Here is a 16,075-nt window from a genome sequence, read left to right as displayed (position 1 = left end):
CATTAGATGAGATACACCGACGAATTCACTGCACTAGACAGGGTCTTGCAGCCAGCTACAAGAACAACAACAGTGACGTTTATCACAGCCCTTCTCTTTTTTCACAATAAGGAATCCCCAGCTTTCTTTCCCTAAATCCACGGCAATTCTCTTTAAAGGAGCTATAGGTGCAAATCGACTGTACCCCAATACCGACCATAAAATACTCAACATTTTGGGGGTCACCTTCAACAGTTTGCTCTTCTTCTCGGTACATACAATCGCAATTGCTACTAAGATCTAAAACTTCAACAAGGTACTCAAATCGCTAGCCGATAGCACTTGACGCAATGGCAAAGAAATGTGGCTAGCGAAATGTGTCCTGGGCGTACTCTTAGATGAAATGTCATCGTGATAATCGGTGACTACACCGAACTGATAAGGCTTGATTAACTGCTACAACAGCAACGTTTATCAGCTCACGTGACTCTTAACAAACAAACAAATCAGCTCACGTTTCATTCCCATTGCTTCCGGTTCTACGTTACCGGAGTTACTCGGGTTTTTCCCGACCAAGGGCTGCCGCCCCAGTAAACTAGCCCTGACTAGTGTACCGTACCCCATCCGCTCACGTTTATCACAGCTGTCATTTAAAGGTAGTATGGAATTTGTGGTGGGAAGAAGTCTCTTTCGCCAAATACTTCTCGTTTCCCGGTACAGGACTGTCTTGCTACTATGGGCATACTCTATCACGTGGTTATTTCTCGATCGAAGACTCGAATATCCTAAACTTCAATCCCGCTAAACTAATACGGCTTGATAAAATAAAATTGAATTTCCTTACCATTGACAGCCGCGCCGTTACTTCTGTCTCTTATAAGCTGAATTAATAATGGAAGGAACTAAATGAGACAAAACTAATATCTCCTATCGTCGAACAAACAGTCAGTGGACTCGCACCTCTGCACATCCACCTCAGTATGGACAGTCGTAGTTTAAAGACTTTGTATACTTGGTAACCATATAGAAGTCCCTTTTCAAACTGGTCCTACTTTCAAGAGTAAAGTTTTCTGTCTACGAAACTACACTTTATAGTCAACAGGATAGGCGATGACAACAGTGGATTAGGCGGTTACACAAAATGACGGGGAAGCGAAATTCACAAACGATGCTCGAATATAACGACATAGAAGTAATACACTGAATAAATATTTTGCGGATTCGCTAAGTCAAGTCATATAAATGAATACAAATATTCTATATCTAAAAGCACCTACGAGTATTAATGGTGACAGTCGAAAGCCTCCGATGCTAGCGCTGAACTACTTTTAGTTTGTATAATAATTTTATTGTCATGTAAACCTTTATAAAATAAAATAAATAATGGTGACAAGGCCCCATCCCTGCGTTGAAAAGAACAAGGAGGTAAGAAGTTTGCCTGACTAAATCGACGGGCATCACGAAGAAGAAATGGCTAACGCTCTGTGCCCATAATATCTTAGGCGGTTACTATATTAAAAAAAGAGGTATACGCTTCTACTAATAAAGTATAGTATTTATTTTTTTCCAATTAAGATTTAAAAAGATATTGAATTTGCTGAATGTATTAAATTAATTTTGCTTTTAGAATCACTCCAAAAAGTGAAGATAATAATTGAAGCGCACGCCAAACAATAGTTGATGTATTGCTTAGGTGGTTTCTAATTGAGGACTAAATAGGAATAAATAAATTAATGCAATTATTTAATTTGTTGTTACTTTTAGTTGGCTTATATAGACTATCAAGCCGTACATAGCAAAGCATATTTGAAAGCATATACGGTTTTAAATAATAAAGTACCAAAGGTTGGTTTCCAACTCTTCACTTAGAGATGGTTTATCAACAGAGACCAGTGACTTGACTTCCACCAAAATAGTTCACTTGACTAGAATTAGACAGTGAACAGTTCCAAAGTTACTCCCAATAAAGTGATGGTTTCACGCTCTGTACATCATGTTGCACCATCTTGTTGGAGCTATTCAGCTTTTAGATGACTGGTCTTGAGCTCAATGTTGTTATTGTGTGTAGTGTACATTACCGGTCATCTTCGTCTAGCTCATCGAACGGTAGGCCCAGGAAACTTGCTGTTTCGACAGGTTGGGTCCAGAGGGAGAGGGGTGTTAGATGAGTCGGTTTGATGGGCATGTGAAAATGTGGTTAGTGTCGTGCGGGATGCCATCACATGATGTACAGCTCAATGATGGTCTTCGATTTGGGGTACTGAAAATTCGTACACCATTAACGGTAACATTCTTTTTCTTCTAATATAATGAACAAATCACGTCTTCGGCTTGCAGGTTGTAAATGAGCTTCATCTCTAAATATTATACGATTTTACAGTAAATATTATACGATTTTACGGTAAAAAATCCGGTTTAGCTTCTATTTTTTTTTTCGACTGCATTTGTTGAAAGTATGACGATAACGATGATTTAATAACTTTAATCCTTATGCCAGTTGGAATTTATACGATTGCAGGCCGAGATATCTTTTCAAATTCTTTTACGTAGTTGGCAGTGACAGAGGCTAAGTTCCACAGTTATTATGATTTCTCCCTATCGAAGGTGCAATACCTCTACAAAAATCTTCCATTATAAATTTCCGGTTACACACAATAACCTCCTCAGTCGACTTAAAAAAGAAACTGAGGATTCTATAGAAAAAGTACGCTTGTCCCAAAAGCCATCGAATGCCAGCCGAATAGTGTGACACTTCTCTTTAAAATGTAGTATCTCTAGCAGATGTAAACAAACCAGTATGCTCATAGGCTTAATTCACATTAGAGTTGTGTTTGCGCCGTTCAACATTCATCTGTTTCCGGAGCTGAAATCAGACTGTTGAAGCTGTGAAAGAGAAAGCGGCATTTCACCTGAAATAGATATTTCGCTCAATGGAAGATACAAAGTGGCGCAACATTTATCACCCTATCGGAAGCTTTATAATTTTTGCAAATGCAGTATACAGACATAACAGCAATGGCAGCACCACTCAAAATTTAGTATTTTTTTATTTAGTAAGAAAGTCATTCACAAACAATTTTGGGGGTATGCATATTTAAGGTAAGAAATAATAAGTAAATACTAGGTTGTTCATTAAGTTTTGCGGTCCGATAAGAGAGGGCGTTGCGGTTAGCCTACTTTTTTTTGTTATATTGGCACACTCTTCATATTAACGTATGTGAAGTTTCATTTCAATCTGTCAATTCATTCTTTGTCTACAAACCATTTAGTATCGACGTGTCACAGTATTTTTACAATGGAAAAAATCAAGTATCGTGCAGTGATTAAATTTTTAAATGTATGAACGAATGTTGAAAGAGTATAAGGACTTTTTGTCATCAATTAGTACAGTAGAAAGATGGGTTACTGAATTTAAACTTGGTCGTACAAGCCTTGAAGACGATCCTGGTCGAGGAGGTGCAAAAACAGCAACAACACCAGAAATCGTAGAAAAATACAGAATATCGTATTGGAAAATCGTCGAGTGACTGAAAGAGATTTAGTAAAGCCCTAAACATCTAATTGGACAATGTAAGCAATTTTTTGACTGAAGTATTGTGTGTAGAATGGTTGCCACATTCGCTAATAATGGAACAAAAGCACATTTGAATGCGACTTAGTCAGCAACATTTATAGAGTTTTCGAAATGCTAGAGTGGGTTTTGACCGCTAATTCATCACTATGGGTCTATCACCTTACCTTGATCAAAAGAAGAAGCACGAGTGGTGTGAACCTGATTCTTCGGCTCCGAATCGATTTCGTGTCCAGAAATCGGGCAAGAAGGTGTTAGCATTGGATTTTTGGGGCTCGAAAGGAATTTTGTTTGTAGATTATTAAAACAATAAATTCTGAATATTATTGTAACATTTTAGACTAGAAGAAAATCATTTTTCGTCAGAAATTCATTAGATTTGGCCCCTAGCGATTTCCATCTGCTTCCAGACCTTAAAAAAATTCATCCATAAAAAGCGCTTTTCATCAAATGATGAGCTCATAACCAGGCTCGACGAGAGGGGGGGGGGGGGGGGGGGGGGGGATCGGGTACTTTTTCCCCCGGGCCCGGAGTTTTCAGAGGGGCCCGGACTCGAGATTATGCGTATTTATATGAATTAGACATCATTGGAAAGGGCCCGCATTTGCAATTTTCCCCCGGGGCCCGGATATGCTCTCTACGGCCCTGCTCATAACAGCTGTGGAAGCGTACTTTGCAGTCTTCCATATTTTCTTCAGGGATGGAATTCATCAGTTGGAATCTCGTTGGAAAAAGTGTATTGATGCTCAGTGTGACTAAACTGAATAATAAAGTGTATTTCAAACCATACAATTGGTTTTTTTCTTATCGAACCGCAAAACTTATTGAACAACCTAGTGTGTGCGAAATCAAAATAAATTATTTTACAGTGTGAGTCTCGTCATTTAGAAAGACACATCTGGTATATGTCGCCATATTCTACTAATACCTTGGCTTCTGGGTAGTATACCGGTGCATAAAGCAAGATTTTCGATCTCGACGACTAATTCTTGTGGCTACAGATCTATAGTTAGAATATCCAGCGCACACTTCAGGTTGAGTGCGGCAGATGAATAAACCTGGACTTATTCTGAACATTTTAGTAGCGTCGTAAACAGAAATATAACAACATAAAAAACAGAAATATTATTGGAATTAATTGTTTTTTAATATTTTTATTTTTTTATTTTTTTAATATAATTATAAGATAATTACATCGTATTTTTTTTAATATGATATCCGGCATATGTTCGCCACGGCTGCGAGTTACAGCTCCATTCGACCTGAAAAATGTTTGACTACTTTTTCAGATAAATTTGGCCGTATGGCGTCAATGGTGGCTTGAATATTGCAACAAATCAATTGTTAAGCGTGCTGCATGGCAAGTTGCGCCGTATTTTTGGAACCAAATGCCGTCGAAGTTCAGCTTATTAATAATTCTGAAACAATGTAAGTCAATAAAGATTATTTAAACTCCATAATTAGAACTAAATCAACACAGGTATTATATACTTAAAGAAAGAGTCGTAAGCCCTGGCAGCTAGTACTCCTTTATATTTAGAGCATTTTGATATATCTAATAAATAATAATAATAATAATAAATTTTGGAAAAAAATTTAGGCAGCATGGCGCGATAACACTCGCCATTCACCGTAACGGCAGCTCCTCTCTCATTTCAATATAATTAAGTACCGATGAGTGATTTATCAACTTTTCGAACAGTTTTTAAATCTCCACAGTTTGGAAGTGTTGTTCTTGCCTTAAACGACTTTCCAAACCTTACTGAACAGAAATGTCTACACAGTTTGCCATTCTCAGCTGTCAAACCATAGTTATCGATATCGATAGTTCTCATGCAGCTAAAAAAACACCCGATGTATATATATATATTGTATGACATCAACAACAACAATATTATATAACATCAACTTATCTCGATAAAATTCCAGACAACCATAACGGACCTTTACAGACCACCGTTATAACACCATAGCTTTCTAGTTAATCATACATTTGAAATATGAAAAAAATTGTAGAAAATATTAGGAATTAGCAAAAATTTCAATTCCCGAATTGCGTTCTATCTATGTGCATATGTATAGAGTAACTTATTGCCTCTGCCGGTTCTACGATTCATACACGTTCGCGAATAATTAAACAAACATCTTAGAGCTTAAAATGCATACCGTACGCAATAAAACCGAACACATTTTCACTTTGGGCGCGCAACGACCAACCCCGCTAAGTATTATCTAAGAATGTATTTAGGTATACACGCACGTATACATACATATGTGTGCGTGTATGTATCATGGCCAAGTGCGTGGCCAACTCAGAAAAGTGGCATCAGCCATAACAACAAAAGCACGAACGTCAAAAATGGCAACGACTGACTATACGCCTTTAGGCCAAATCGAGATGCGCCGTCGTCAAATCAGTCGGTTGCGGGTAATCGAGTGAAATGGTTGAACGGTTTGGTTTGGTTTGGCTTGTTTGACGCAACTACAACCAAAGTAAAATAAAGATAATTTGGTTTATAAAATAATATGTACATACTGTATATGAAATATTGTATTATATGAAATGCATACATACATACATACATGCATATGTTTATATGTAAATCATTGAGATTATGAGAAGAGTGAAATTTTGAAAAGTGAAAAATTAAAAAGCGAAACTAAGTGAGAATATTTAGTCTAAAAAAGACTGTGCGCATAAACATATGTATGTATAGTACAAGTACACTTTTCAAAAATTAAAATGAATTGCACTTTTTAAATGTCCAAGAACAAGAAAATATACAAATAAACACAATATTGAAAATACGTATACGAGCTTAAAGAAAAAAACAAAAAAAAAAAAATTAAATAATAAATATTGCTTAAAACACAAATCCATATGTATAATACATTTCAAATATGTAGTGCATGCATCTCAATATTTGTACAAGTTCAGCAATTGTACGTACAACAAGCGGGCGTGAGTGAGTTTGTGATATTTTTCAATTGATTAGCAACTCGTCATCCACATGCCGCCCCTTTGAAATAATTTGTATTGACCGAAAAATGTGTTAAATGCATGTTAAATCTATATGTGAATTGAAAACCACAAAAAGTGTATGCTGCTTCTGATTTTAAGCCACATTCTGCGTGCTGGGGCACGTAATTCGAGGCAAAAAAAGCAAACATATGTCAGTGAGTGAAAAAAATGTGCAAACAGCTGCTAAAAATGCGCAACAACTCAAACCAGTTCATAAATTAGCGAACCGCCTGTTGCGCGCCATTGGTTATTGTCCATCGGCTATTCGCTATCGGCTTTCATCGTCAGTTGCCACGTTTGGAGTGCCCCAAGGGATGCCTTAGCTTGACCCACGATTTATTTTCCCCCTTTTGCGCCAAAAATTTTGCGCAACAGTTTCAAGTTCATTGATGACCAACTTATGTTTTATTGTATGTGCCACTGGCGTGTGTATATATGTATATACATAAATGTATGTAAATATTTACAAAATACATATACAAAAGCTTATAAACAAATATTTGCTTTTACATACATGTACTTATATGTGGATGTGTATAAATTTGTTCATACAGGATAGATAGACTGCGTGCATGTAAATCAATTCAAGGTGCAATAAATCTGTTGAAGGGTGACGAGAGTGTGCGAAAATAATTAGTTTATCCAAGAAAATTTAATCTACTAAATGGAAGAATCAATTCACGAACTAAAGTATTTAAGTTTTCATATCGTCATTCACATATTCGGATTTACACACGTACATATGCACATAAATACATACCTACCATACATAGAAAAGCAACAGATGCGGTTTTTACCCCATGCGAAGCCACACGTGCAAGTGCATTTCTCATCGAAAGGCTCAAAAAGGGCTGCAAGTTGCAGTGGGCAAGAGGAAGTTGCATGTGACAAATGCAAATTCATTTCGAAAATGTTTCCAGGAGCGGTGCAATGCTATGAAGTTAATTATTTGGGTCTTATTTAGTTTTGGTTCCATATTTATAAAAAAAAACAAAAGGGATATTCATTTTCAATTGCCCAATGTTTATATTTTTTCACATTTACTTGCAGCATGAGTCAAAATGTACTGTCTTTGAAGGTAAGCTAATAAGCTTGCAAGTAACTTAGCAAGTTTGAAAATCCCACCTCGTTCAGAAAGTTCTCGAAATGTATTCAGAAAATTCAAAATACAAGTTTATTCCTCAAAAGTAATATTATCGCTTTCGAAGTACTCGCCATCAACTGCAATCCACTTATGCCAGCTCTCGAAACATTTCTGGAACTCTTTTTTCGGTATAGCCATCAGAATCGTCTTCGATTTTTTCGTGGCTTCCTTTCGTCTGTTAAAACATGTTCCCCATGGTACTTTTTTGAGTCCATCAAATAGAAAAAAATTGCAGGGAGCCATATCAGGGGAATTCGATGGCTGTTAGCTGGTATTCGTTTCTTTCTTGGTCAGAAATTCATTAATACAGATGGCACTGTGCGTTATCGTGGTGCAGACTCCACGAGTGGTTTTCTCACAAATCCTTTCTTGTCCTTATTAACTGCCTGATCTTCTTGCAAAAATTCGTGTTATACAATACCGTTGTAGTGCATAAAAATCGTGAGCATTGCTTTTTTGACTGAAAGCGATGTGATTTTCCCGATCTTTGTTCATTCGGAGCTCTCCACTCACTCCCCTGATGTTTTTTCCCTATTATGATACGTTTGATGCATGTTGGGTCGGATTCAACCTTCGAAATAATGTCTTTGGCGATATCAACGCCAAATTGCTTGAAATTCAGTTCCTATATTATTAGTACACTATAGCCCATGTAAAAAAAAATTGTTGCATTTTCATCCATTAGTCTGCCTGTAAAGAGAATAACTTCATTAACAATTAAAAAAAAAACACTCACACCCGATTGTAAGAAGGGTAAACCAGCATTATCTCATTTTCAACAGAAAATTTTTTTTAATTTAAAAATTTAAAAATTTAGAAAAAATTTTTTTTTTTTTGATAAAAATTGCGAAAAAGCCTGAGAAAACATTTCTGCTTCATCTAAGCGCAAAAAACGTAGTCCTTTACTTTTTTTAAAATTTCAATAGAATGGAACAAAAAAAATGATTGCATGAAACTTTGTATGGTTTTTGTGGATACTCGTATATTGAAAGGCACTGCAAAAGGCACTTCATATTCTAATATTCATTTTATCAATATTTCGAATTGAGTGTTTGGCTTAAAAAAAAATCATGGAAAACTTTTTTTTTATTTTTTGCTTTATCACATTTATGTGAAGAATTGAAAAAAAATTTAGAAATAACGATGATCGATGTGGAAAGAAAATGTTTGCAAATTCTTGAAACCAGTTTTAAAATTTCTCTGCAATCATTAGTTGATGAGATATCGATAATCAAAGACGAAAGGATCCTTTTCGATTCGATATCTCAGCGAGATGTGATCGTATTAAGGTATATGAGGTAAAAGAATTAAAAACTAAACAAGTTATCCGGTTCATGCGTAAAAACGAAATTCTTTATACCACTCTTAGAATTGCATAACACCCGTTGATTTGAAAATTTTTTCAGTAAAACAACTCGAAAGTAGATACATGCAGCTTTAAATTATTATTATTATTTTTTATTTATATTTTTTTGCAACTATTTGAAATTTACAATTAACTGAAAACTAAAAAAAACGCAAAATTTGGATTTTTTTAGTCCCTTAATTTTACCTACTAGAATAATATATAACCAAAAATATACGCCATGTACAAAAGTACTCTATTCTGTTCAAACTCTAATTCTTTTAACTAATTTTTATGCGCGATTTGGATAAATGAACTATTTATTTTAAAATTAGTTGCTACTTTGGTAATTTTTTTAAAAATTAGCAAACCATCTCAATGCTATACATTTTTTTTTGAAAATTTGTCTAATAATACTTCCAACCAGATGATGTATTATAAGAGACTAAAAAGTCTTACAGATACATCCTCATTTAATAAATAGATAAAATAGATAAATAAACGTCTCCTGTCCGATTTCATACTACATTCAGAGATATTATCACAGAAAGAGTGTTACCCTCACCCTCACGCACGGTCATACGTAAATATGTACATAGATACAAGATATATATGCATATACGCTAGCTCATGCGAGTATTTGCTAGCCCGCATAGTGATAAATTGATTTGTTGTCGCCAGGAGGTTAATAACAGCATCGCATAGACTAATCCACGACACATGTTTGCAGTAATCGGAGGGATGTCCTATATCTGCTTTATACCGCCAAGCAGTCAAAACCGCCAACAAAAAACGTATGATAAAGCACTGGCATTTAAAATCATTTATTTATGTCCCAAAGAGACAGAGAGTAAAACCTCTTGCCACTGAAATAACTGTGACGTCAAAAACCAAAATAAATCAACACTGGCGCGCGAAGTGCTAAAAATAAATAATATTATTTAAGAAAATCAAAGAGTACATACATCTGTATGTAGATAGAAAAAGAAAATGTCTAGAAAAAACAGAGATAAATTAGTACTTATATACATAAGTCAACTTAAAGCAAAATTAATGCCAAACGGCAAAGTGGCAATTGGCAAATTGTAGACACCATATTTTCACCACTCCTATTGTTTTATTTCTATGTCTATTTTATTTGTATTGTTTTTATTAGCCTTTGTGCGAAAACTTGAATTGTTTTGATAACAAAATAGAAAGGCTATAATTTCGAATTAGTGGCGTGCATTACTGTAGATACACAAGGCGCAGCACGCACGCAATGAAGTGGATGGTAAGCGACAACATGCTATAACTAAATGGTTATTTGGCGGGCGTGCATGGAACAATAAAAAGTCACTCATACGCCATGCTGGCTTGTGCGGCCACACCGACTAGCCACATTAAGCCCACAGGTTGTTGCTGCTTCTAGCTAGGCCGGCAAGCATAACTTAGCGCATATATACACACATATAGAGGGAAAGGCGTGTTTATTTGCCCAATACATACAGAGGCATGCATGCATACATACACACATATGTATCATATTATATAAACTTATTTTATCGTGTGTTAACTCTTTCGTGTTCACATACATGTGGGGTCGCGTACGTGAAAAATACAAAATTCAGCGTTGTAATGAATAAAATCGTGTTTGGATTCACTGCTTTTAAGTGGATTGTCACTTTGCACCGCGAGAAAAATGAAAATCATGGGCCCATAAGTGTGTATGTACATGTGAATATATTAAAATTTGCAAAATGTATGTACAAGAATATTCAAAATTATGCATTGATTTCCTTAACCAAAGAGCTTACATATCAGAAAATACTCTGGTATAAACAGCAAAGTTAAAATAAAAAGTTCATCATTATATAATTTATTTATTTATTAGTACATTCAGTATACAGAAAATGTTCTTACAGACTAATTCACTTAATTAATAATTAATAAAAAAAATAAGAATAAATAAATTATTGTTGTGAGCGAATAAATAGAAATCAAATCATATTAAATGTTATTTATCAAAAACTTCGTTTATCGCAAAATCTGTTGCCGCAGTCATATTTTCCACTTAACGTATATCTCCTTTATAAAGGGGTTCCAATAACAGGTGTTATCTATCGCTATCGAGAGATGATTAATGATTTTTTATGACTAGAATTGGATGGTATTGATTTGGACAACGTTTATTTTCAACAAGACGGCGCTACATGCCACACAACCAACGAAACCATTGATATTTTACGGGAAAAGTGTCCGAACCGTGTTATCTCTAGAAAAGGTGATCACAAGTGGCCTCCGAGATCTTGTGATTTAACACCTTGTGACTTTTTTCTTTGATGTTATTTTCCACTATTAACGGCATACCTTACTCTTTATAATGAAATAAACATGCGATCATTTATATTAAAAAAATAGCATTTTTCTTTGAATACCAAAATAACACCTATTATTAAAAAACCCTTTATATGAATCTGAATATATAAATTGTATTTTTTTAATCCATTTCTTTATTGCGATATGTTTTTTGAGTCTGGTGAAGGTTATGGGATTTGCAATTATTTCTGTGGCAAGAGGATTTGAGTGCGATTGGAGTCGTGTCTTGTGTAACGTGGCATATTTTCGTATTTCTTCATTTACTGTGGGTACTTTGGGATCACGATGAATTTGTGCATTTGTGATATAATAAGGGGCGTTTGAGATCATTCTGAGAGGTTTTGACTGGAATCTTTCAAGTATTTTGATGTTGGAGTTAGCTGCAGTGCCCCAAAGTTGAATGACATATGTCCATATCGGTTTCAAGGTAGCTGAGTAAGTAGCAAGACCTTTCTGTAGTTTTTGGGAGGTCACATGGGGGTGGGAGTCAATAATGAGTACGACAGTATCATTCGCAAACGGTCCCCCTATTATTCTTTCAGAAGCAGGTAGATCGTATGTGTATAGCAAATATAGGAAGCGGCCCATAATACTGCCTTGGGGTACACCAGCTGAACTTTCACATAGTTCAGACTGTTCCTCGGCTTGTTTGACAAAGAAACGTCGATTATCGAAGTAGGACTTAATAAATATGTTATCATTTATTCGAAGGGTGTCCTTTATTTTATATAGTAAGCCATCATGCCAAACACGGTCAAAGACTTGAAGAGTTTGGACCAGGCCATTTTTTTATATATAATTTATAAAAAAAATTTTAAAAGAAAAAAAATAGCCTGGTCTAAAATTGGCTCGATGGATGTAGCTGAGATTCTTTTACTGAATTTTTAAAAGTCATATTAATTTCTAAAGCCACTTCGATTCATATCCATACTCGTATTTATTACACAAAAAGAAATGCTTTGGCTGAAAATTTACGCAATAAGTGGTAGTGCCCAAAAGGCAGTAATTCTAAACCATTTTTTTTTTTTTTTTTGCAACACTGATCCAGCACCACTTTGTAATGATACTCGACGTGCAGAAAAAAAATTTTAAATTATTTAAACAAAGCGACCATTATCACTGAGAAATATGAAGGAGAAGATATACTCCCTCTTCGAATTCAAATGGCTTGATGTTCAAGTACTTCTTTAAGAACGACATATCTATCTAGGATAGAAAAAGGACTGACAGACCAAGAACTAGACATTCTGCTGAAAATATTGCACCTGTAGCGTACAGTGTTGCTGAACAACCTTCAACATTTATATCTCGGCATTTTCAACAATCAGACCTTTATGAGTCGACTGTTTGGCGGATTTTACAGAAGGATTCGCATTTGCACTCTTACAAAATTTAATTAACACATGAATTGAAGCCAAGAGAACATTATCAACGCAAACATTTCATGAATTGGTTTTTTGGACGCAATGCTGGTTTCACACGCAAAATCGTCTTTAGCGATGTCAACAAACAAAATTGCCACATCTGAGAAGAAGAAAACACTCGAATAATTTCAGAAGAGTCATTAGACCTACAAAAATGATCTGTTAAACTTGAGCTTGAAGGAATAGACATAGACTATCTTTATTTTCAACAGGATGGAGCCACTAGTCACGCAATACGAGAAAACATTACATTATTGCGTTCTAATGGTGACATAAACTGCCCACCTTGATCATGCGATGTAACTCCACTAAAATACATTTTAGGGAAAGTAAAAGCGTCACCGTAGCCGAATGGGTTGGTGCCTGACTACCATTCGGAATTCAGAGATCATAGGTTCAAATCTCCGCGAAACACCAAAATGAAGAAGAATTATTTTCTAATAGCGGTCGCACCTCGGCAGACAATGGCAAATCTCCGAGTGTATACAGGGTCCGGCACTCGAAGTGTAACCAGTTAAAAAGGCCATACATTTAATTTGGAAAATTACTTTTATTCAATTCAAAGTAAAAAATGTGTGAAAAAAATAAAAAATTAAGAATCAATTTACTTTTGCTCGATATGACCACCTTTTGCCTTGACTATGGCCTTGAGATGGTCTAGAAATGAATCGCAAGTTGCCCGAATGTGACTTGCAGGTATTTTGGCCCACTCGCAGACACATACTTTTTTCAGCCCCTCGAGACTGGTGAATCTTTTAGTACGGCCCTTGCTCTCCAAAATGGCCCAAAGAATCTGGTGAATTTGAGAGCCATTGTGTGGACGTTATGAAGTTTGGAACGTTGTTTTTTAGCCATTCTCGGTTCACTCGAGCTTTGTGAGACGGTGCCGAGCCCTGTTGAAACGTCCATGGTCTGCCACCGAAATATTTCTCTGCCCACGGCTTCGAAGCAACCTCCAGAGTACTTCCCCGATAATATTTCGCATTTACCTTGACGCCAGGCTCAATAAAAACGATTGGAGTGCGCCCATCTGCGATTACAGCGGCCCAAATCATTACCTGTGGCGGGTGGTGCCTCCTGGTGGCCAATCGATGACTCAAATTCTCGTGTGAACGGTCGGTCAAATAAACCCTATCGTTTTGGGAGTTTACGAATTGCTCAATTTGAAAAATTTTCTCGTCAGAAAACACAATGTTCGGAAATTGACTGATTTCTGCCAAGCGAAGTAACTCCTTCGTTGTCTCAAGTCAGACTTGTTACTGCTTTGGTGTGAGATCATGCGCCTTTTGGATCTTATAAGGCTTGACTTTGAGATCAGTTTTTAGTATGCGGGGGATGCTACGGTCAGATATTTTCAGTTCTTTCGATATTTGATTAGAACTTCGTCGGGGATTTCGCTCTGGTTACTTTTTCACTTTTTGAACCATTTCACGTGACGTTGCAGTGCTTTGATGACCACCTCCATACCGTTTCGCGATGCTTCCAGTATCATTGTAACGAGTATTGGTGGGATAAACAAAAACTTTATTTACTTTAAGGTGCTCGAGATCACAAACTAACGCTGGTTGTAATGCAATCACACTATTCCGTTTGAAATCCATTACTGATTTTTTTTCGCATTTACTCTCGGCAAAATGTTTCCGCACGCTTATAAACACCTCTCTGGAGTGTAATTTAGCCAACTAACAGACAGCTGATGCACAGACTGATGCTCAGCTGCGTGAGCGGTCTGAAGTTATTTGCACTTCGATTGCCGTACCCTGTACATATACATAATATATTATAAGTCTATGTGAATAAGCTAACAAGGATTCCATACATAAACATTAGAAGCGAGAAAATTTTAATTTAAATGATGTTATTTTCACATATAATTGTTAAGAGCCGTGGTTTGAATAAAAATAGTAAAACCGGAAAGAAAATAAATTTGTACATCTTTTATTTGAAAACAACATCTAAGCGCCATTTTTAAAAGGCCCTTTATAACTCAATTCTTTCTGAAGTCGACTTAAGCTGTTATTGGCAATCAATGAATAAACTTTAATTTAAATTATTTGATTTATAATTATAACCATCCCTGATAAGTATTTGTACTAAACAAGATTGTGCCCCACTTGTACAATTTCGCATGGTACATTGTTTTTGCTTTTTAACAAATACACACATGCATATTCCCATATACACAGACGAGTATCTAGCAATAAATCAAATTTACGATACGGCTTTGCAACGTCGATCACCAGCTGAGCTGAGTATATTATCGTATGGGTATGTACATACAGGAACGTGGGTATGCATACTTGCTATCATTCAATTATCGTATACGAGCACATATGTACATATGTACATGCAGTTCACAGATACGCACAACACTTAGTAGGAGTGACCGCATGCATGATAACAAATCGTTTGTAACTGGTGTTTTTTTAGACGTACAGAAACTTCTGTGTGTCTTTTTGTGTGTGTAACAAACCAGTTATCCACTTCTATAAACACATTTTTGACATTTCTGTACAGTATACCTGCTATTTTGTTTTGTTCCAAGGCCTTACACCCGCAAGCAAATCGTTGAAAATTTCTTTCGAAACTTCACGTATCTATGTAGCAGCTCGCCAATATTACGAGATGCATAATCGGGCATCCGTTCACTATCATAAATAAAATTCATCCAACACGACTTCTTGCCAGATGTATACCAGATGTATGAAGACATCATCGCTGGGGAAGTGAATGTATATTATGTAAAGAATAATCCCTGGAACATCTTAAAAGTATACAAACAGTACGACTTCAAAAATGCGTGCATAAATTTAGAAGATGTGTCGCTCTTAGAGCATAAGGCGGAAGCAAGTCTCTTCCAACGACTTCTTTCATACGCATAGTACCTAATATGACTCCAGGAATCGAATTACTCCCATTCAGTGGGTACCCACCTCCACGACCATCGACATGAGATTAAAGTTAAGTTATTGCTTTATGTTAAGAATCCAGCAACGATAGAAAATTGGGAGGCTGGTTATCTTCGCACAAAGTTATACTGAACATTTTTTGCTATTGAGGCAGTCATGTAACCGCAAAACCCTTAAATATTCTAAAGCCAGTAAAACCCAAATATTGGCCATAAAAACCCCGTTATCAATGTACATGCGTATGGACATATGTATATATGTTTACCAGCTATCACCTTTTCATTATCACAGCCAATCAGCATAATAAAAAACATGTGCTATCG

This window comes from Anastrepha obliqua, chromosome 2 (assembly GCF_027943255.1).
Source record: "Anastrepha obliqua isolate idAnaObli1 chromosome 2, idAnaObli1_1.0, whole genome shotgun sequence".
Classification (NCBI taxonomy): Eukaryota; Metazoa; Arthropoda; class Insecta; order Diptera; family Tephritidae; genus Anastrepha; species Anastrepha obliqua.
This window is presented reverse-complemented; position numbering follows the sequence as displayed.